The following is a 22,013-nucleotide window of genomic DNA, read 5'->3' as shown; positions in this document are numbered from 1 at the left end:
GGAGTCTCCTGGACATCCTATATTTGACACCCAGTACAGAACGCTGGCCTTGCAAACATACTTCCTATTCCTATTCTTCACAAGTAACTTACCTCGCCTCGACGCGTTATCACCGAAGCCCTGTTGAGCCAAAGCTCATACTCTGACTCCCTCTACTCCAGTGCCCCCTCTATAAAGATGTCTTCTTTTAAAATTCTTCCCACTGGTCTAACTCATTGACGTCCACGCACCTGCTCAGTTGTGGCTCAATCTTTGGTGCCTTTGGTCTCACTGACGTTGAGTACAAGGTTGTTGCTGTGACACCACTCAAGTAGCTGATGTATTGCACTCCTGTAAACCTTCTCATCACCATCTGAGATGGGAATGTTATTTTTCTTTTGATGTTTATAAAGGCAAAACAATAAAACAAGTAAAGTGTGTTTTTCATTCTCAGTTTCAATTGAAGTAAGTTTACAAACACGTATGGCTAAATCCTTTGCATTTTTGTATCTTTAGTGGGGACCGGAGAGGTTCTGGAGGATTGGAAGGTTGCGGATGTTGTTCCTTTATTCAAGAAAGGGAGTAGAGATAGCCCAGGAAATTATAGACCAGTGAGTCTTACTTCAGTAGTTGGTAAGTTGATGGAGAAGATCCTGAGAGGCAGGATGTATGAACATTTGGAGAGGTGTAATACGATTAGGAGTAGTCAGCATGGCTTTGTCAAGGGCAGGTCGTGCCTTATGAGCCTGATTGAATTTTTTGAGGATGTGACTAAACACGTTGATGAAGGAAGAGCAGTAGATGTAGTGTATATGGATTTCCGCAAGGCATTTGATAAGGTACCCCATGTAAGGCTTATTGAGAAAGTAAAGAGGCATGGGATCCAAGGGGACATTGCTTTGTGGATCCAGAACTGGCTTGCCCACAGAAGGCAAAGAGTGGTTGTAGAGGGGTCATATTCTGCATAGAGGTCAGTCACCAGTGGAGTGCCTCAGGGATCTGTTCTGGGACCTTTACCCTTCGTGATTTTTATAAATGACCTGGATGAGGAAGTGGATGGATGGGTTAGTAAGTTTGCTGATGACACAAAGGTTGGAGGTGTTGTGGATAGTATGGCAGGCTATCTGAGGTTACAGCGGGACATTGATAAGATGCAAAACTGGGCTGAGGAGTGGCAGATGGAGTTCAACCCAGAAGGTGTGAAGTGGTTCACTTTAGTAGGTAAAATATGACGGCAGAATATAGTATTAGTGGTAAGACTCTTGGCAGCGTGGAGGATCAGAGAGACCTTGGGGTCCGAATCCATAGGTGGTTCAAAGCAGCTGGGCAGGTTGACTCTGTGGTTAAGAAGGCATATGGTGTATTGGCCTTCATCAATTGTGGAATTGAATTTAGGAGCCGAGAGGTAATGTTGCGGCTATATAGGACACTGGTCAGACCCCACTTGGAGTACTGTGCTCAATTCTGGTTGCCTCACTACAGGAAGGATGTGGAAGCCATAGAAAGGGTGCAGAGGGGTTTTATTAGGATGTTGCCTGGATTGGGGAGCATGCCTTATGAGAATAGGTTGAGTGAACTCAGCCTTTTCTCTTTGGAGCGAGGGAGGATGAGAGGTGACCTGATAGGGGTGCATAAGATGATGAGAGGCATTGATTGTGTGGATAGTCAGAGGCTTTTTCCCAGGGCTGGAATGGTTGCCACAAGAGGACACAGGTTTAAGGTGCTGGAGAGTAGGTACAGAGGAGATGTCAGGGGTAAGTTTTTTACTCAGAGAGGGGTGAGTGCATGAATGGGCTGCCGACAATGGTGGTGGAGGCAGATACGATAGGGTCTGTTAAAAGACTTTTAGATAGGTACATGAGCTTAGTAGAATAAAGGGCTGTAGGTAAGCCTAGTAACTTCTAAGGTAGGGACATGTTCGGCACAACTCTGTGGGCTGAAGGGCCTGTATTGTGCTGTAGGTTTTCCATGTTTCTATGTTTTCTATGTTACTAGATTAATTTTTCAAAACAGGTAGAGTGTCTACGTAGAATTGAGGTGCATACAAATTTCAATGTAGACATTCTAAAAGATGCTTTAGTTAGAAAAGTTAGCAACAAACAAAGTTAATATATTATTCAATTCCAGAAGTTGTTATGAATCATATTCCAGTTCAGATTATACTCAATACTGAAAGGACTGAAAGTACGGAGAGAGTAGGTAACTTTAAGTTCCTTGGTGTTATCATTTCAGAGGATCTGTACTGTGTCCAGCACATAAAGAAGACATGGCTGTACATCTACTCTCTCAGATGTTTGTGAAGAATTGGCATGTCATCTAAAACTTGGTCAAGCTTCTATAGATGCATGGTTGACGTTATACTGACTAGTTGCATCATGGCCAGGTATGGAAGCACCAATACCTTTGACCAAAAAATGCAATGAGTAGTGAGTGTAGCCCAGTCCATCATAGGTAAAACCCTATCCACTACTGAGCACATCTGCAAGGAATGTTGTCACCGGAAAGCAGCATCTATCATCCAGGGCCCCCACCATCAAGGCCATGCTCTCTTCGTGCTGCGGCCTTCAGGAAGGAAGCACAGGATTCTTAGGCCCCTATGCAATGGGTTCAGGAATAGTTACTACCCCTCAACCATCAGGCTCCTGAACCAGAGCGGATAAGTTCCCTCACCCTAACACTGAACTGATTCCACAACCGATGGTCTCACTTTCAAGAGCACTACAACTCATATTCTCAATATTATCTATCTATCTATTCATTATTTTGGTTTATTTTTGTTTGTGTATGGTTTTTCATTGATTTTATTTGCTGTGAATGTCAGCAAGAACAGGAATCTCAGGGCAGAATATAGTGACATACATTTATTTTGATAACAAAGTTACTTTGAACTTTGAATTTTGAGTAACAACGCCTTGTTTTTAAAGTGTAGGATAATCAAAATAGATCTGGAGATGTGAAGTTTGTTATCTCTCTGCCATGGTCTACTCACCGCATGTCACAATGGTGGGGGCATTGAGAGCAAGGGTGGACCCAAGTGCAAGACACATCTTGTGAGGTTACTTAAATTGAGATTATTGTTCGATACCAGGAGAGCAAGGCAGGAGCAGGAGCAAACTGGACAAGGACTCAGGACTACGACTAGGCTGGGACTAAGGGTCTGGGCTTGGACTCGGAATCGGCTCCCAGAACTAGAGGAGATATGAAGAGGCTAGGGTATGGACTCCGAGCCCAAGACTGGGCAAGAACCCAGTACCTGGGTCTTGCCTCGGGCTCAGACCCCAGAACCAGGCATGGACATGACATGGGCTAGGGAGAGGAGGAACATGGAAAACAGAGCCTCGGTCTTGGGAGAACAGGTACATGGAACCATGGACACATACACAGAACGCGGAGTCGGGACCCTTCCTTGGGTACAGGACATAGGGCCGGGACTCACACACAGAACAGAGAGCCGGGACCCCTCCTTGGGTACAGGACATAGGGCTGGGACTCATGACCCTCTGCGGGGCAATGGCAAGACAGCCTGACTTACCCCACGGAGGCGAGGACAAGGCAAGACAGAACACGATCCCCCGCGGGGCAATGGCAAGATGGCCTGACCTACCCCACGGAGGCAAGGACAAGATACAACAAGACATGACCCCCTGCGGGGCAACGGCAAGATGGCCCGACTTACCCCACGGAGGTGAGGACAAGACAAGACATGACTCCCCGCGGGGCAACGGCAAGACAGCCTGACTTACCCCACGGAGGCGAAGGCAAGACAAGACATGACTCCCCGCGGGGCAACAGCAAGACGGCGAGACTTACCCCATGGAGGCGAGGATCAGACAAAACAAGACATGACCCCCCGCGGGGCAACGGCAAGACGGCCTGACTTACCCCACGGAGGTGAGGACAAGACAAGACCTACACGAAAGCACACCAGACAGTACCTATCTAGCTCCAGTAACAGAACTAGACCGAAGTGCAGGCGAGGGCTACAGACGAGGGCTAGAGGTGAGAGGGGCAGAGAAGGGATTCAGACAGGGGGGTAGGACAGGAATCACAGACCACCAGGGCCAGGACTTGACTCGGAACTGGGAAGCCGCCAGGACCCGGACTTGACTTAGTACCTGAGTGCTGCCAGGGCCAGGACTTGACTTCGTACTTGAATGCCGCCAGGGTCAGCACTTGACTTGGTACTCGAATGCCACCAGGGCCAGGACTTGACTTGGTACTTGAACGCCCTTGGAGCCAGGACTTGACTTGGAGCCTCTGGGTAGTGGCGAGCTCTCGACTTGTCCCAGGAACAGTAGACAGCGTCTCCTGATTCTCTCCGGCGGGTTAACTGACGGACCCACCTTGATGAGGAAACTTTGCAGGCTTGCTTCGGCGAGGTAACTGGACAGGGTTGCTCCGGTGAGGAAGGGCGAATTACCGACTCTCGCTTCGGCAGAGACTAGGCTTGCTCCGGCCAGATGACATCAGCACACTGTACCTTTGATGACTTTGCAGACGCTCCCGTGCCGAACGGCTGAAAGCCGGAGACCATAAACTACCGGTTCAGCCGAGCGTTGATTGCCTCTAATCGCCAAAGCCGAGGGACACGGGAAAACAGGGAATCAACGGTCCGGCTCGTAACATAAACAAGGTAAATTTAAAGGGACCCCAATCCGAACCATGACATCGCATTGTTATTGAAAAGAGCCTTGTTTCTTTATATCATTTCAAATTCATTTCAGCTTTTGAAAATGCACAGTGACAACACCAGTGGGTGAGGTTGGAGGGGAGAAGAGCAATTCAATTTATCTTCAAAGAACAACAGTCCAAAAACTATGTAATGTTGCTATGTGTGTGTGTACCACAATATAATGATTTTAGACACAAATGAAAACAAAACAGAAGAAAAAGAGAAAAACATAGTGCCATACAGAAGACCAAAGCTGGGGCGTTTGTCATCATGTGGTGATGCATATTGTGTTCCAGGCTCACTCTTCCAGTGAAGTTTATATTGCAGTTAATATCATTGCTAATATCAGGACTTAAGTGGAAAAATACAGATTTTTATAGAGTGGTTTACACAGGATTAACATGTGGAAGTACAAAGTAAATTTCAAATTAAGCTTAAGCCATGAGAAATATTGAAATTGCAAATGAGAAAAACTGTTTCAAAGATGGATGCAATTAACTGAATTTGATAGAACAGAATTTATTGATTATGAAGGGAAATAAAATGTAAAAATTGTACTATTTGCTGCTTTATTCTGTGAAAAAATATGAAAACGGCTTGCTGATCTGCAAGATAAAAAGAGAATCCGATACTGTAACAGCAATGTTAAAGATTCATTACTTTCCTGTTTCTGTGCTTTGCATAATACTGTACAGGGAATTGGAATTGTTGTTGATTTGGAGTATTATTATTGCACGTAATGAGATGCAGTGAAAAAACTTGGTTTTGCAAGACATCCATGCAGATCATTTCAAACCAGAGCTCACTGAAGTTGTACATTATAATGGAAAGCAATAATAGAATATACAATATAGTGTTACATTTACAGAGAAAGTGCAGAGCAGGTCGACAAGGGCAATAACAAGATAGAACATAGGACATAGAACTTTATGGTATAGTACAGGGCTTTTGGCCCACAATGTTGTGATGATCTGAGATTTACTCTAAGATCAATCTAACCTTTCCCTCCTACTAAACACTCCATTTTCTATCATGCATGTGCCTATCTAGGAGTTTTGTAAATGCACCTAAAGTATCTGCCTCTACCACCACCCCGGGTGTGGTATTCCACGCACTCATCAATCTCTGTGTGAAGAACTCTGGCATTCCCGCCCCACCACACTTTCCTCCAATCACAGTAAAATTATGCCATCTTGCACTCGCCATTCCCATGCTGGGGCAAATGTCTCTGGGTATCTATTTGATCTATGTTTCTTATCATCTTGTACACTTCTATCAAGTCACCTCTCATCCTCATTCGCTCGAAAGAGAATAGCTTTAATTTGCTCAATCTATCCTAATAAGGCATGCTCTCTAATCCAGACAGCATCCTTTAGGATGTTCTTTGCATCTTTAAAGCTTTGAGATCCTTCCTATAATGAGACGCCCAGAAGTGAACACAATATTCCAAGTGTGGTCTAACCAGGGTTTTCTAGAGCTGTCACATTACCTCACGGCTCTTGAACTCAATGTTGCAATTAATGAAGGCTTACACACCTTACACCTCCTTAACAATCCTATCAACTCTTGTGGCAACTTTGAGGGATCTATGGACATTGACCCCCAGATCCCTCTGTTCCTCCACACTGCTAAGAATCCTGCCATTAACCCTGTATTCCAACTTCAAAGTTGATCTTCCAAAATGAATCACTTCACACTATTCTGGGTTGAACTTTATCTGCCACTTATCAGCCCAGCTCTGCATCCTGTCAACGTCCTGTTGCAACCTACAACAGCCCTCCACACTACCCACAACTTCACCAATCTTCATGTCACCTGCAAACTTACTAACCCACCCTTCCACTTCCTCACCTAAATAATTTATAAAAATCACAAAGAGCCGGGGTCCCAGAGCAACATCCCCATTGATCACCACTGGTTACCGAGCTCCAGGCAGAATACTCTTCATCTATTACCACTCTCTGCCTTTATGGCCAAGCTAATTCTGTATCTACACTGCCAGGTTACCCTGGATCCCAAGCACTCTGACTTTATGAATGATCCTTTCATGGGAACCTTATCAAATGCCTCACTAAAAACAATATATGTACACGACATCCATTGCTCTGCCTCAATCTATGTGTTTTCTCACATCCTCAAAGACTTTAATCAGGCTCGTGAGGAATGACCTGCATCTTCACAAAGCCATGCTAATCAGACTATACTTCTCCAAATAGAGTGGATTCCGGTTAATAGAGCCATTGGTTAATCGGAGCAGCTGCTTATTTGGGACAACTCAGAGAATGAAAGCTAATTGAGCAAGTATCCTGGATTCCCTTCATTTATGCCACTTAATTGGGACAGGAGACTGTTATCGATGTTTCTAACTCGCATCAGCTGTGTACACTTATGTGGCCGTTAAACACTCCTCCATGCTGAGAGCAAACAGTTTATAAATGGCATCAGTTGCATGTGTTAGTGTTCAAAAAGCAGTGATTTTTGTCACTGATAGTTGGCGTGGAATTAGCAATAAGACACCTCAGAACTGTTTTGCTCACTGTGATTTCAGGCATTCAGACATGGAGAGGCCAGAAATGCCTGGGAGTGAAAATAAAACAATTTCATTACTTAAACAAGTTAGAAACTATGAAGAATTTGAAGGTATTGAAGATCATCTTGAATGAAAATGAGAATTTGGAGGATGCAGTCATCAGAAGAATTGCATGAATGCAGCCCATTATCTGCGCTAGATGTCTGTACAAATTTTTTTCATTTATAGTGCATGAAAAGAACATGGCCATGTACTCACTGGATGAATTCTGCCATCGATAACTATTAGGAACTATAGTTTTATAACATTGTAGTGGTATTGTTAGTATTCTAATTTGTTCTGTATTTAATTTAAATACATAATTTGTTACTTACTTAAATGGTAGTTTGTCTTTTTTATATGGTTTAACTTTTTCCATGAAACTTCTGCTAATTGGGACAGCCACTTAACTGGGACAAAACATACTGGTCATGATGTGTCCCAGTTATGTGTAAATCCTGTCTCTAAGACTCCTCTTCAATAATTTGCATACCACTGAAGAAAGACTCACTAGTATGTAATTCCCTTTCTTGAACAAAGGAAAAACATTTGCCCCCCTCCAATCATTTTGTATTACTCCTGTGGCCAACACCACAGTTGCAACAATCTTTCTTTGCTTCCTGTAGAAACATGGATATATCCAGTCTGGCCCTAGGGACTTCCTAATGTTTTTCAAAAGTCCTAGCACATCCTCTTTTTGAACCTTGACGTGTTCATTGTCAATGATGTCAAAAGTTCATCTTCAATGTACAAGAGGTCCATTCCAGAGTCTTATAACAAAAGGATAGAAGCTGTCCTTGAGCTTGGTGGGGCATGCATCAAGCTTTTGTATCTACAATGGGGAGGGGTGGGAGGGGTAGTGAATGGTGGGAGGACTATGTGGAAAGGTCCAGATGATTTTTTTTGAGGCAAGGTGTATACTAATTTTTTTCAAGCTAATTTGGCTGAGTAATTCAACCTTTATACCAGAATTAGAATTGCCACCTTCTCACTGCTTGCCCATCACTGGACATGTCATGTGTGCATATACAAGGTGAATGGTGGGCAGATATTGGATTAGTTCTTTCACAGAAAGTTGAAATCATCACAAGAGATATTTTACCAGTTAGACCATCTTGTTAATAATGCAATTACAATTTGATCAATGGATTTATTGATATTGAGAAAATTTAGCCATATGGGAATGGTACGATATTTAGAGTAAGTACAATCTTTGGAAAGTCATCTCACAGATGAAGTGGCAATTCCAGACTAAACTTGAATCAATGAAGGATGTTCGACAGTCATTGCAGGGGTTGAATGCCATCACTTCTTATAAAGTTAAATCAAACAACGTAGATGACAACAGGGCTTTGCTTCCAGATGAACTCAATGCCTTCTTTGCTGACTTTGACCAGGAAAGCTTTGAGGAAATGTCATGAACTCCTGCAGCCCCCAGTGTTCCTGTAATTTCAGTCTCTGAGGCTGATATGCAAGCATCCTTCAGGAGGGTGAACCCATGAAAATCATCCAGCCCAGAGAGGGGACCTGGCCAAGTACTAAAAGACCTGAGCTGGTAAATTGGCTGGAGTGTTCACTGAGATCTTTAACCTCTCACTTTGGCAGTCTGTCTGCTTCAAGCAAGCTTCAATTATACCGGTGCCTAAGGAGAACGTGGTAACTTTCGTCCAGTGGCACTTAATCCACAGTGAAGAAGTGTTTTAAGAGGTTGGTGATGAAACATATCAACTCCTTGGAAATAATTCAGAAGATGTGTAACTCAGGTGGTTGTTGGTTGGGTTGACTTGTTCTCTGACCTTGGCAATTTACTTGCAAACATTTCATCACCAAGCAAGGAGACATCGTCAGTGTGTTGTTGATTGTGGTGCTTCCTCCGAATGCTTGGCCTTTATATACTGAGTGGACGTTATTTCAGAAACAATTGTGATGTGGGGAGGAAATCTCGTCGCTGATTGGCTGTATGGTGAGCTTTGTGCATCGTGGTCTGGAATTTTGAACGCATTGGCTCATAAATAGGATTGAGGTCTGCGTGCTTGTCCACAGAATTGTTCATGGAAAACCATGCTTCCAGGAATTCTGTTGCATGCTGTGTGTTTGAATGAACCAAGCTATTAGACACGATCAATGTGATCTTCAAAATCCAATGCAAGGACTGTAGCAAATATTCCATCAACCAAACTGGGAGAAAACTATCCACCAGGATCTGTGAACATTGGGTGTGAAGTGACATGACCAGGTCTCTACCCATGAAGATGAAGATGGGCACAAATTCGACTGCGCATAAGTGAAAGTTATGTTGCAAGCAAACACGAGACACACAAGAGAATTACTAGAAGCATGGTTTTTCACAAGCAATTCTATAAACAAACAAATTGATGGCGATCCTATTTATGGGCAAAATTCCAGGCCACAATGCATGGAGTTCACTACACAGCCAATCAGCGATGGGATTTCATCCCCCCATCACAAATGAGTTTCTGAAATGACATCCAATCAGCTTATTGAAAAGTATATGAAGTCCAAGCATTTGGAAGACATACACAATCAACAGCACACTGATGATATTTCCTCACGTGGTGATGAAACATTTGCACGTAAATTGTCAAGACTGGAGAACAACCGAGTATCAACTCTTGCCTGAGAAGTGACTTGGATCCACTCCACTTTCCCTACCAGAGCAATAGGTCCACAGCAGATGCCATCTCATTGACTCTTCACTCAACCCTGGAACATCTGGACAGCAAAGATGCATACCTCAGGATGCTCTTTATTGACCACACCTTAGCATTCAAAATTATCATCCCCTCAAACCTAATCAATAAGCTTCAAGACCTTGTGCAATTGAAACCTTGCTGTCCTCACTTTCAGACCCCAGACAACTTGGATTGGTAACATCTCCTCTGCGACCTATATCAGCACAGGTACACCACAAGGCTATGTGCTTAGCCCCTGCTCTACTCTTATGACTGTGTGGCTAAGCATAGTTCCAATGCCGTATTCAAGTTGCTGATGACACCACTGTGGTAGGCCGAATCAAAGGTGGTGATGAATCAGTGTATAGGAAGCTGATTATTGACTTCAGGAGGATGAAACCGTAGGTCCATAAGCCAGTTCTCATTGGAGGAGCAGAGCTGGAGAGGGTCAGCAACTTTAAATTCCTTGGTGTTGTTATTTCAAAGGATCTGTTCCAGCACATCAGAGCTGTCCTCCTTCTCCAAAGAACGAGGTTTCCCATCCTCCACCATTGATTCTGCCTTCACCTGCATCTCCTTCAATTCCAGAACTTCCATGCTCACCCATCTTCCTGCTGCCTGAACAGGGATAGAGATCCTCACCTACCACCCACAAGCCTCTGCATCCATCACATCATTCTGCCCAACTTCTGCCATCTTAAATGGGACCCTACCATTATACATCTTTACCTGCCATCCCCCCACTCTCCACCTTCCACAGGGATGGCTCCTGCTGTGATTCCCTTGTCCATTCGTCCCTCCTTACTAATCTCCCTCCTGGTATTTACTCTTGTAAGCAGCAGAAGTGCTACATTTGCCCATTCACCTCCTCCCTCACCTCCATTCAGAACCCCAGACAGTCCATCCAGTTGAGGCAACACTTCACATAAAAATCTGTTGGGGATGTCTACTATAACAGTTTTCCCGGATGCGGCCTCCTCTACATTGTGGCAATCTGACGTAGTTTGGGGAATCTCTTTGTTGAGTATCTTAGCTTCATCTGCAAAAAGCAGAATTCCCCAGTGGCCAACCATTTCAATGCCTATCCCCATTCTCATTCCACATGTCTGTCCATGACCTCCTCTTCTGCCATGATGAGGCCACTCTCAGGATGGAGGAGCAACACCTCATATCCGTCTAGGTAGCCTCCAACTTGTTGGCACGGACATTGATTTCTGTCACTTCTGGTAAAGAAATTCCCTTCCTCTTCACTCTTCTTAATTTTCCCACTCTGGCCTCCTATCTCTTCTCTTCACCTGCCTATTGCCTTCTCTTGGTGCCCCTCCTGCATCCCTTCCTTCCATTATCCTCTCTCATTTACTATTAGATTCCTTCTTCTCCAGCCCCTTCGCCTTTTCCACATACTGCCTCCCAACTTCTTAGTACATTCCCTCTCCTCCAGTCACCTGGCTTCATCTATCACCTTCAAGCTTGTCCTCCTCCCCTCCCCCTCCTTTTTATTCCTACCTTTTCACCCTTCCCTTCCAGTCTTGATGGAAGGTCTCAGCCTGAAAGCTTGGCTGTTTATTCATTTCCATAGAAACTGTCTAACCTGCAGACTTCCACCAGTATTTTATGTATGTTGTACTAGATTCTCGGCAACCGCAAGATCTCTTGTGTTTAGAAAGAGAATGCTCAACTGTTTCTACAGCTACAAGCACATACATCAGGCAAGAAGATGCATATTGCAGATGTACGGATTCAAGTGTAGTTTCTCACAGGGAAGACAGGACTCTGAAGTAAGAGCATAGACTGAAGAATGAGCCTATAGCAGAAACAATGATGCCAAATCTACTGCAAGGTATACCAACACTGCAAGATTTGTTATGTAGTCATCAGAGAAAGCCCGGTAAAGCCACACAATATTTCCATGTTCAAGATGAGTTCCGGGTTTCTGAGGGATTGCTTCAGGAGGTAAAAGAAAATTGATGCCAAAATTTCTGAGGAAGCACAGATTAATCACACTGGGGAGAGAACAGCTGTTTGAAGAAAGCTTATCATACACTTAACTGGCCAAAAATAAAAGACTTCACACATGTGTGATGGGTGCAGATCAAGCAACAGGGGATATTCTTAGTCTGAAACCTATCATATTAAGTCTGCTGGTAGATGGTAGATTGTTTTCCCAATTTCCTGGAAACGAACTGCTTCATTTCAAACACATCATCAGCAACCAGTCACAAGCAGACGGCCATCTTGCAAAGACAATATTGGAGACAAGATGGAGTAGAATATGGCTGGAAGTTTGTTTCCTGTAGGTTTGACTTTGCGGGAATTCATTAATACGGTGCTGTCACTACACTATCCGTAATCCAAGTGGAAAGGAAAGGTTGTTATAAACAATGCAGCTCAACATGCTCATAATGCGCATAAAAACAGAAGATGCTGGAAACACTCAGCAAGTCTGGCAGCATCTGAGAAACAGAATTAACATTTCAGGTTGAAGAATCTCAGGCTGAAAATGATAACATTCTTTCTATTTTTATGGAAATCTGCTGTGTTTTTTGAACATTTTAAGATTTTCTTCCAAATTTCCAGCATCTGTAGTTTTTTAAAAAATTTTCTGATATGTATATTTATTGCTGGATTGAAAACTCATGTTGAAGTTTTATCCTGAAAGCACAGTAGGTACATTAAGAAGTTTAAATTGCATGGACATTAATGTTTGTAAATTTATTTAGGTTTATTGGACATGAGGAGTACAGATTCTGTTCCATTGAATAGTAAAATCAGTCTTAATTCAATAAAAAAGGAAGAACATGGGATATGTTACATAAGCACATGGAAAAGTATATGTAAACCATATGGCCCTTTGAGCCTGCTCCATCAGTGAACAAAATCAGGATTTTTGTTCCCTACCCCTATATTGTTTGATACCTCCAAAATCCCCCCAAAAAATCAGTCTCAGTTTTGAATTAAAAGAATGGCAGCTTCCATCGCCATTTTAGAACGAAATATCCAAAGATTCAACAAAATTTAGTGCAGCAACTTCTTTTCAATTTAGAAAAAATTGGTCTGGAAAATGGCACTATTTTTTGTCCAGCTTACTCTGCGAGCTTCACATGAGCCAGGAATTTCCTTGGTGTGTATGACAATAAACTAATTTACATCTGTTTCAAATGGTCTACTCTTTATTTCCTGACCACCTTTTTAAAATATTTCCTTGACTAACTTCTGAAATTTTATTACCCAGATCCACTCGTTTGGACTTCCACTTCTAGCTTTTCACTGTCTATTCTAAGGTGCAAATTCAAGGATGTGGCATTATTTTCTGTCATTCTAAACATTGCAGCTTACTGTGGACATTTTCTCTTTCAAAACATTCGTTTTGCTTGTACTAGGAATCTTTACAGTGGTTTTGGGCAAAATGGGAGCAGCAGGAACATTTTTGGAAATTGTCAAAGCAAAATCCTGTGAGTGCTGGATATCTGAAATAAAAGTTCTGGATACACTACCTATCTTAATGTCTACAATTTGAAAGGCGGTAAAGTGCCCGTTCTTTATGCTTTTGATGAACTTCATTGGTTCAGTGTAAGGGGCTGAGATATTTAGGTAAACGGTGAAAACATGGGAATTATGTAGCAGAAAACCGTGATCACACTTGCAGAATGAATGCGGGAAAGTTGTTTTTTGTTTGGCCACCCCATTGTAGAAAAGAGAACGTTGTAGGTAGAGAATGCAATGTAATATCTTGAAAGAAGTACAAGTAAACAAATGCTTCACATGGAAAAAAATATTGAAAGCTCTGGTTGGCAAAACGTAGTTTTTTGAATAAATTATAATGTTTAATTGATGAAAACTATCAATTTAATACTTGTTTGTATTAACTTTGTACAAAAGTAAAATTGAGTCCAATTATTGTCAACTAAAATCATTAATCCAGCATCACTTAAATTCTTATGTCCTGGTGATCTTGCAGTTCAATAGGATCAATAGGTGCATTTAATGTCAGAGAAATGTATACGATATTCGTCATTAGGTCACATCTGGAATTTCCAGTTGGAGGACGATTTCCCTCCACGCTGCTCTGTCCCGACACTTGTCCACAACATCCCTAGTCTTGTCCAGCTTGGCTCAATCCTTGATGTTATCCAGCTGAAGCACCTTCAATTACTCCAAAAGACTGAGGTTTGGTAAAATACTGAAAGGCTTTTATTCGCTGTACAATACGACCTCCACAGTGAGTGTCTGCCCCCGGACTGAGGGGGAGGGGCAAGGCGAACACCTTTATACAGGACTCTGTGGGAGGAGCCACAGGGGCAGTCAGCAGAGGGGTGTGTCCAGACAGGTAACCGAGTTACAACATATATACATGGTTTACCACACCAGCCACATTGTTCTTTGCCTTCCTCTTCCTTTCTTTCCCTCCACCTTTCCATATAGCAAGTCCAACAAGATGTTATCTCTCTGTGTAATGTGTCCACAATAAGCAACTTTTAAATTCATGATCTTCTCCAGCAGTATCGGTGGTCTATCAACTGCGGACAAAACCCTCTCATTTGAAACTTTCTCTACCCAGCTGATCTTCAACATTCGTCGATAGCGCCACATACGACATGCATCCTGAAATTCTTTTTCTTCGCAAACATCCATGAAAACAGAGGAGTGCCCCAAAGAATGAATGACAGTTAAACATTAGAACCCCAAAAGACAACAACTGAATTTTCCCAGCTATCATTGGTTACTTTAGTGATAGCATGTGATTTCTAGAGGTTTGCAAACCTTCATCGCTTCTCCCACCACCACTCTGCAATCCTGTGTCTCACAGTCACACCCCCAACAGCTTTTGGGTCCTCGGAGCCTCCATTTTACACCCACTCCACCTTCCCTTAACACCCCAACCCTCATCTCTTGTTAGACACTGCCAACCCTTTCCCCCCCTCTGATCCCAGCTCTCATCATGCCGGGTCTTTACAATTCACTATGACCTTCCCCTCTCTGAGGCAAAACGTTCTCAGGGAGTTCCTTACCCACCACGACATTGAGCTCTTCTTCCATTGCCTCCATCTCTGAGCCTACTTATTTGATAATGATTCCACACCCTGCTTTGATGACCTCTTCTCCTATCTCCAACCCTCTTCCTCGTCTTGGACACCTCATTCTGGTTCTCTGCCTGCTTTGGATCTTTTCATCTCTAATTGCTAATGAGACATCAACCATCTTACCACTCCTCTCTCCTCCTCCAACCCGACCCATTAAACACACTGCCCTCCACTCTCTCTGCACCAATCCTAACCTTACCATCAAGCCTGCAGACAAAGGGGGTGCTGTTGTAGTGTGGCACACAGACCGGTACTTGCTGAGGCCAGGCATCAACTCTCAGATACCTACCCCTCAAGGAGGAACCCACTCCACACCATCAGAAAACTGTCTCAGACACTATCACTGACCACATCCACTCTGGAGAACGCCCAACCACTGCCACCAAGCTTATAGTTCACTTACCTCACACCGCTCACTTCTACTTCCTACCCAAGATCCACAAACTGGCCTATTGTGTCTGCCCACTCCTGCACACTGAACTTGCTTTGACAGTGCCAGCGCATCAGGACATCAGAGGTCTGTGAACACTGTGGCTTCCAGCTGCCAGGGTCTCTACTGTACATTATAGTCACCCTTTTGGGGTGATGCTTCCTGTGTGACATGGGTGCTCAAGTGCTGATGAGAAGGCAAAGAGCAATAAAACCTTGCTGGAGGCCAATGGCAGCAGGATCCAGACTTATGGGACACAATGGGTGATGCACCACTTCAGAGAGTGATGTTACACATGAGACTTCGTCCTGGCTGAAGTGGCTAATCCTGTGCTCAGTGCATATTTCCTGTGTGCCCAAGGATTGTTAGTCAATCTTAGGAACTGCCAGCTTGTGGATGTCAAGGACTTTGGGCTCCAGTAAGTTGCCCACAACAACTCTGTCAAACTCATGTACCACCACATGTGAGTTTACTCGATTGCTAGGTGAATTACAGACCTCACCAAGCCCACATTCTTCACTACAGTAGCAAAACATGGGGCTGACCATCACACTCCCACATCCGGCCTGCCAGTCCGGGCCCACGTGCATAGATTGGACCCAGAGAAACTGGTAACCGCAAAGGCTAAGTTCACCAACGTGGTAAGACTCAAAATTATTTGCTGGTCGAATAACCCCTAGGCTTCATTCCGCCATATGGTCCCTAAGTCCAATGGTGGTTGTTGTCCACGTGGTGATTACAGACGCCTTAATGAGGCCACTACCCCCTGATCATTACCCGGCCCCACAAATTCAAGACTTTTCAGCATATTTAGCCGAAAAGTTAATTTTATCCGAAGTTGATCCAGTTAGGGGCTACCATCAGGTGCCTGTGCGCTTGGAGGACATTCTCAAAACAGCTGTGATAACCCGGCTTGGCCTTTTTAAGTGCCTGCGCATGCTGTTTGGGCTGAAAAATGCTGTGTTAAAAGACTTAGATTTTCTTTTTATTTATCTGCATGACTTACTTGTCTCCAGTGCATCCAAATCTGAACACGTATCTCATCTCCGCACACTGTTTGAGTGCTTAAGCCATCATGGGTTGATTATTAACCCTGTTAAATGCCAGTTTGGTTGTCAACTGTTGACTGTGTCGGCCGTCGCATCTCCGGAGAAGGTGCAAAACCACCCCCATCAAAGGTAGCCGCTGTTATGGATTTCCCACCGCCCCACACTACTAAACAACTACAGATGATTTTAGGTATGGTGAATTTCTATCATTACTTCATTCTGTGAGCTGTTGAACTTAGGCTTCGCCTGTATAGTGTGCTTAAAGGAAATACATTGAATCAAGTGTTTGACTCGTCAGCGGACATGACCAGGGCATTTGATGAAACCCAACAAGTTCTTTCTAACACGACCCTACTTGTGCACCCATAGCCATTACAAATGATGCCTCAGACTATGCTGTGAGGGCTGTGCATGAACAGTTGGTCGGAGGCGGGTGGCAGCTGTTCGCCTTCTTTAGTCGGCAGCTCTGCACCCCCGAAGAGAAGTACAGCACGTTTGACCGTGAGCTTCTTGGTCTCTACCTGGGCTGTCTGCCATTTTCTTTTTCTTCTCGAGGGTCACCGTTTCACCGTGGTCATTGACCACAAACCCCTCATGCACGTGATGGTCAAAATATCAGACACTTAGTCTGCATGGCAACAGTGCCACCTGGACAACACATCCGAGTTCACAATGGATATACAACTCATCAAGAGGAAAAATAATGCCGTAGCCGATTGCCTCTCACGGCCAGCTGTTGAGGCTGTGCATATCGGGGTTGATTATACCTTCGTGGAGGCTGATCAGGTTACTGATCCAGAGGCCTGGGTTTGCTGAACAGCAGTCACAGGCCTGAGGTTGGCTGACATTAAGTTTGCAGAGGCTGGGGTTTCTTTCCAGTGTGATCTCTCAACCGGTTGCCCATAGCCCATCGTGCCCACAAATTGGAGACTGACTATTTTCAACTCCAAACATGGCCTCTCATTTCCAGGCTGGAAGGCCTCACAGAAACTGATTGCAATAGAGTTTGTTTGGCACGACCTCAGAAAGGATGTGAGTGATTGGACTGCAGGCGTGTGGAGTGCCAGCGGGCAAAAATTAACCGTCACATTCAGGTGTCATTGGCACCTTTTGAGGTCCTTGAGCAACAGTTTGACCATGTCAATGGGATCTTGTTGGTCCTCTTTTCTCCTCCTGTGGTTTCACGCACCTTTTGACTATGATAGATTGGACCATCAGAACCTCCGTATTAGGATAGATCACACCACGGTGCATCACCTGCAGTCCAGTGGCCTATACAAGTGGCTTCATTGCTCCTTGAAGGCTGCTCTTCGGGCTTCCCTGACTGATTAGCATTGGCATGATCGGCTCCCATGGATCGCGCTGGGGTTCATACACTTCCTCCCTCCCCTCCATTCAGAGTCCCAAACAGTCCTTCCAGGTGAGGGCAACACTTAACCTGCAAATCTGCTGGGGTCGTCTATTGTGTCTGGTGCTCCCATTGCGACCTCCTCTATATTGGTGATAACCATTGTAAATCAGGGGGTCATTCGTCAAATGCCTCTGCAACATTCGCCACAAGCGGGACTTCCCGGTGGGCAAACATTTTAATCCCGATTCCCACTCCCAATCCGACGTGCCGATCCATGGCTTCATCTTGTGCCAAGATGAGGCCATCCTCAGGATGGAGGAGCAACAACTTACATTCTGTCTGGGTACCTTCCAAACTGATGCTATGAATATCGATTTCGCCTTCTGGTGAACAAAATCTACCCCCCCACCCCCCACACTTCCTTTATTCCCCACTCTGTCTTTATACATCTTCTCACCTGTCTAATACTTCCCCCTGGGTCCCCTCCTCCTTCCCCTTATCCTATTGTCCACGCTCCTCTCCTACCAGACTTTTTCTTCACCAGCCCTTGACCTTTCCCACCCACCTGTCTTCACCTATCACCTTCCAGCGAGCCTCTTTCCCCTCCCCCCACCTTTTAATTCAGGCATATCCCCGCTTCTCTATCAGTGCTGAAGAAGGGTGTTGGCCCGAAGTGTCGACTGTACTTTCTTCCATAGGTGCTACCTGACCTGCTGTGTTCCTCCAGCATTTTGTGAGTGTTGCTTTGGGTTTCCAGCATCTGCAGATCATCTCGTGTTCACCCAAGCTTTATTCACACCAGCGATTTCACACATAAGCCTGACCTAAATGTAAACATTACGTGTCCCACTCTCCTTCACGCAGTTGCTGCTCTTATATCTGAAGAGTCATCAGAACTTACTGAGATTCACAGAGCCGCAAAAAATTTGAGGGTGATATTCAGAGGTGAATTAATTCTATTCAGGAAATCTTAAAAGTACTGATGTTATCAACTGTACACAGGTTTAGCTCATTCACATGAAATGCTAGAGCCAACATTGAAAAGTTGGCACAATTTGTCATTCTGGGGAAGCTATTGGGGATAGATGCAATGTAGTAAGCTTCTTGGCAGAGGGTTCAGAAAAAGGAGGGAGAGAGAAACCGGGGAATTATAGACCGGTTAGCCTAACATTGGTGGTGGGGAAAATACTAGAGTTAGTTATCAAAGATGTGATAACAGCACATTTGGAAAGCGGTGAAATCATCGGACAAAGTCAGCATGGATTTGTGAAAGGAAAGTCATGTCTGACGAATCTCATAGAATTTTTTGAGGATGTAACTAGTAGAGTGGATAGGGGAGAACCAGTGGATGTGGTATATTTGGATTTTCAAAAGGCTTTTGACAAGGTCCCACACAGGAGACTAGTGTGCAAACTTAAAGCGCACGGTATTAGGAGTATAGTATTGATGTGGATAGAGAATTGGTTGGCAGACAGGAAGCAAAGAGTGGGAATAAACGGGACCTTTTCAGAATGGCAGGCAGTGACTAGTGGGGTACCGCAAGGCTCAGTGCTGGGACCCCAGTTGTTTACAATACATATTAGACGAGAGAATTAAATGCAGCATCTCCAAGTTTGCGGATGACAGGAAGCTGGGCGGCAGTGTTAGCTGTGAGGAGGATGCTAAGAGGATGCAGGGTGACTTGGATAGGTTAGGTGAGTGGGCAAATTCATGGCAGATGCAATTTAATGTGGATAAATGTGAGGTTATCTACTTTGGTGGCAAAAACAGGAAAACAGATTATGGTGGCCGACTAGGAAAAGGGGAGGTGCAACGAGACCTGGGTGTCATTATACATCAGTCATTGAAAGTGGGCATGCAGGTACAGCAGGCGGTGAAAGAGGCAAATGGTATGCTGGCATTCATAGCAAGAGGATTCGAGTACAGGAGCAGGGAGGTACTACTGCAGTTGTATAAGGCCTTGGTGAGACCATGCCTGGAGTATTGTGTGCAGTTTTGGTCCCCTAATCTGAGGAAAGACACTCTTGCCATAGAGGGAGTACAAAGAAGGTTCACCAGATTGATTCCTGGGATGGCAGGACTTTCATATGAAGAAAGACTGGATCGGCCAGGCTTATACTCGTTGGAATTTAGAAGATTGAGGGGGGATCTTATTGAAATGTATAAAATCCTAAAGGGATTGGACAGGCTAGATGCAGGAAGATTGTTCCCGATGTTGGGGAAATCCAGAACGAGGGGTCACCGTTTGAGGATAAAGGGGAAGCCTTTTAGGACCGAGATTAGGAAAAACTTCTTCACACAGAGAGTGGTGAATCTGTGGAATTCTCTGCCACAGGAAACAGTTGAGGCCAGTTCATTGGCTATATTTAAGAGGGAGTTAGATATGGCCCTTGTGGCTAAAGGGATCAGGGGGTATGGAGGGAAGGCAGATACAGGGTTCTGAGTTGGATGATCAGCCATGACCATACTGAATGGCGGTGCAGGCTCAAAGGGCCGAATGGCCTACTCCTGCACCTATTTTCTATGTTTCTATGTTTCTATAACACCATAATACATAGGAGCAGAATTAGGCCATTCAGCCCATTGAGTCTGCTCTGCCATTCCAGCATGGCTGATTTATTATCTCTTTCAACCCCATTCTCCTGCTTTTCCTTGCAACTTTTGATGCCCTGATTAATAAAGAACCTATCAACCTTTGCCTTAAATATACCCAATGACTTGGCCTCTACAACCATCTGTGGCAACAAACTCAACAGATTCACCACCCTCTGGCTATAAAAAAAATCCTCATTTCTCTCTAAATGGATGTCCCTCTATTCTGAGGCTGTGCCCTCTGGTCCAAGACTCCCCCAGTACAGGAAACATTCTCTCCACAACCACCCTATCTAGGCCTTTCAATATTCGATAGGTTTCGTTGAGATTCCCCTTCATTTTTCTATATTCCAGTGAGTACATACCCAGAGCCATCAAACAGTACTATATGCTAACCCTCTCATTCTGGAATCATTCTCATGAACATCCTCTGGACATTATCCAATGCTAGCACATCTTTTTTCAGTTAAGGGGCCCAAAAATACTTACAATACTCCCAAGTACAGTCTGACCAATGCCTTATAAAGCCTCAGCGTTACATCATGCTTTTGTATTCTAGTCCTCTTCCTTACCACTGACTCACCCTGCAAGTTAACCTTTAGGGAATCCTGCATGAGGACTTCCAGGAAAGCAGAGGAACATCTGGAGAAATTTCTGAAATGCCCGGTTTGCTGCTGCTGCTACTGTGCGATCGAGAATCTCCAGAGGGAAGGCCCCAAAATCCTCGGCTTTGCCTTCTGCTGGCGACCAAGGCTGAGGTCGAAGCGTTCGGCAGAGATGGTGCTCAGTACTTGGTGTTGGAGGGCTGATCGGAGCTGGAAGTTTTCGGATGACTCAGAGTCGGACTGTGGTCGGGCATGGCAGGGAGAATTTTCTTCCTTCTCCCGTCTGTGTGAGATGTGGGACTTTCGAGAGACTTTGAACTTTTTTTACTGTGCCATGGCCTGTTCTTCATCAAGTTATGGTATTGTTGCACTGTTGTAACTATATGTTATAATTATGTGGTTTTTATTAGTTTTTCAGTCTTGATCTGTCCTGTGTTTCTGTGATATCACACCGGAGGACTATTGTATCATTTCTTAGTGCATGCATTACTAAATGACAATAAAAGAGGACTGCGTGTCCTCATAATCTAATCTAATCTGATCTAATCTAACCTCTGAGTTTTGAATTTGCTCTCCATTTAGAAAATAGTCAGCTCTTTATCCTTTCTATCAAAGTGAATGATAGAAGGGAATTTGCCCAGTCTCTCAATCTGTCTAAGTCCTTCTGCAGACACTCTGCTTCCTCAACACCACCTGCTCCCTCCACCTATCTTCATATCGTCTGCAAATTTGGCTACAAAGCCATCAATTCTTTCATCCAAAGTATTGACATATAATTTTAACGCTCAGCTATATTGGCTCGTATATATCTAGGGGAAATCCCGCCCGACGCCCGCCTGGACGCCTTCAATTGGGTCGGTTGCTGTACCACTGCCACTCAAATCAGTTCCAAACATCAATCATCAGCCAACACACACAGTACACTTTACCAAGTACACTTTATAGATATTACTAAGTCTATGAAGTTAATACAAGTTCGATACAGAAAAAGA

This window comes from Mobula hypostoma, chromosome 4 (assembly GCF_963921235.1).
Source record: "Mobula hypostoma chromosome 4, sMobHyp1.1, whole genome shotgun sequence".
Taxonomy (NCBI): domain Eukaryota; kingdom Metazoa; phylum Chordata; class Chondrichthyes; order Myliobatiformes; family Myliobatidae; genus Mobula; species Mobula hypostoma.
Note: the sequence above shows the minus strand (reverse complement) of the source record.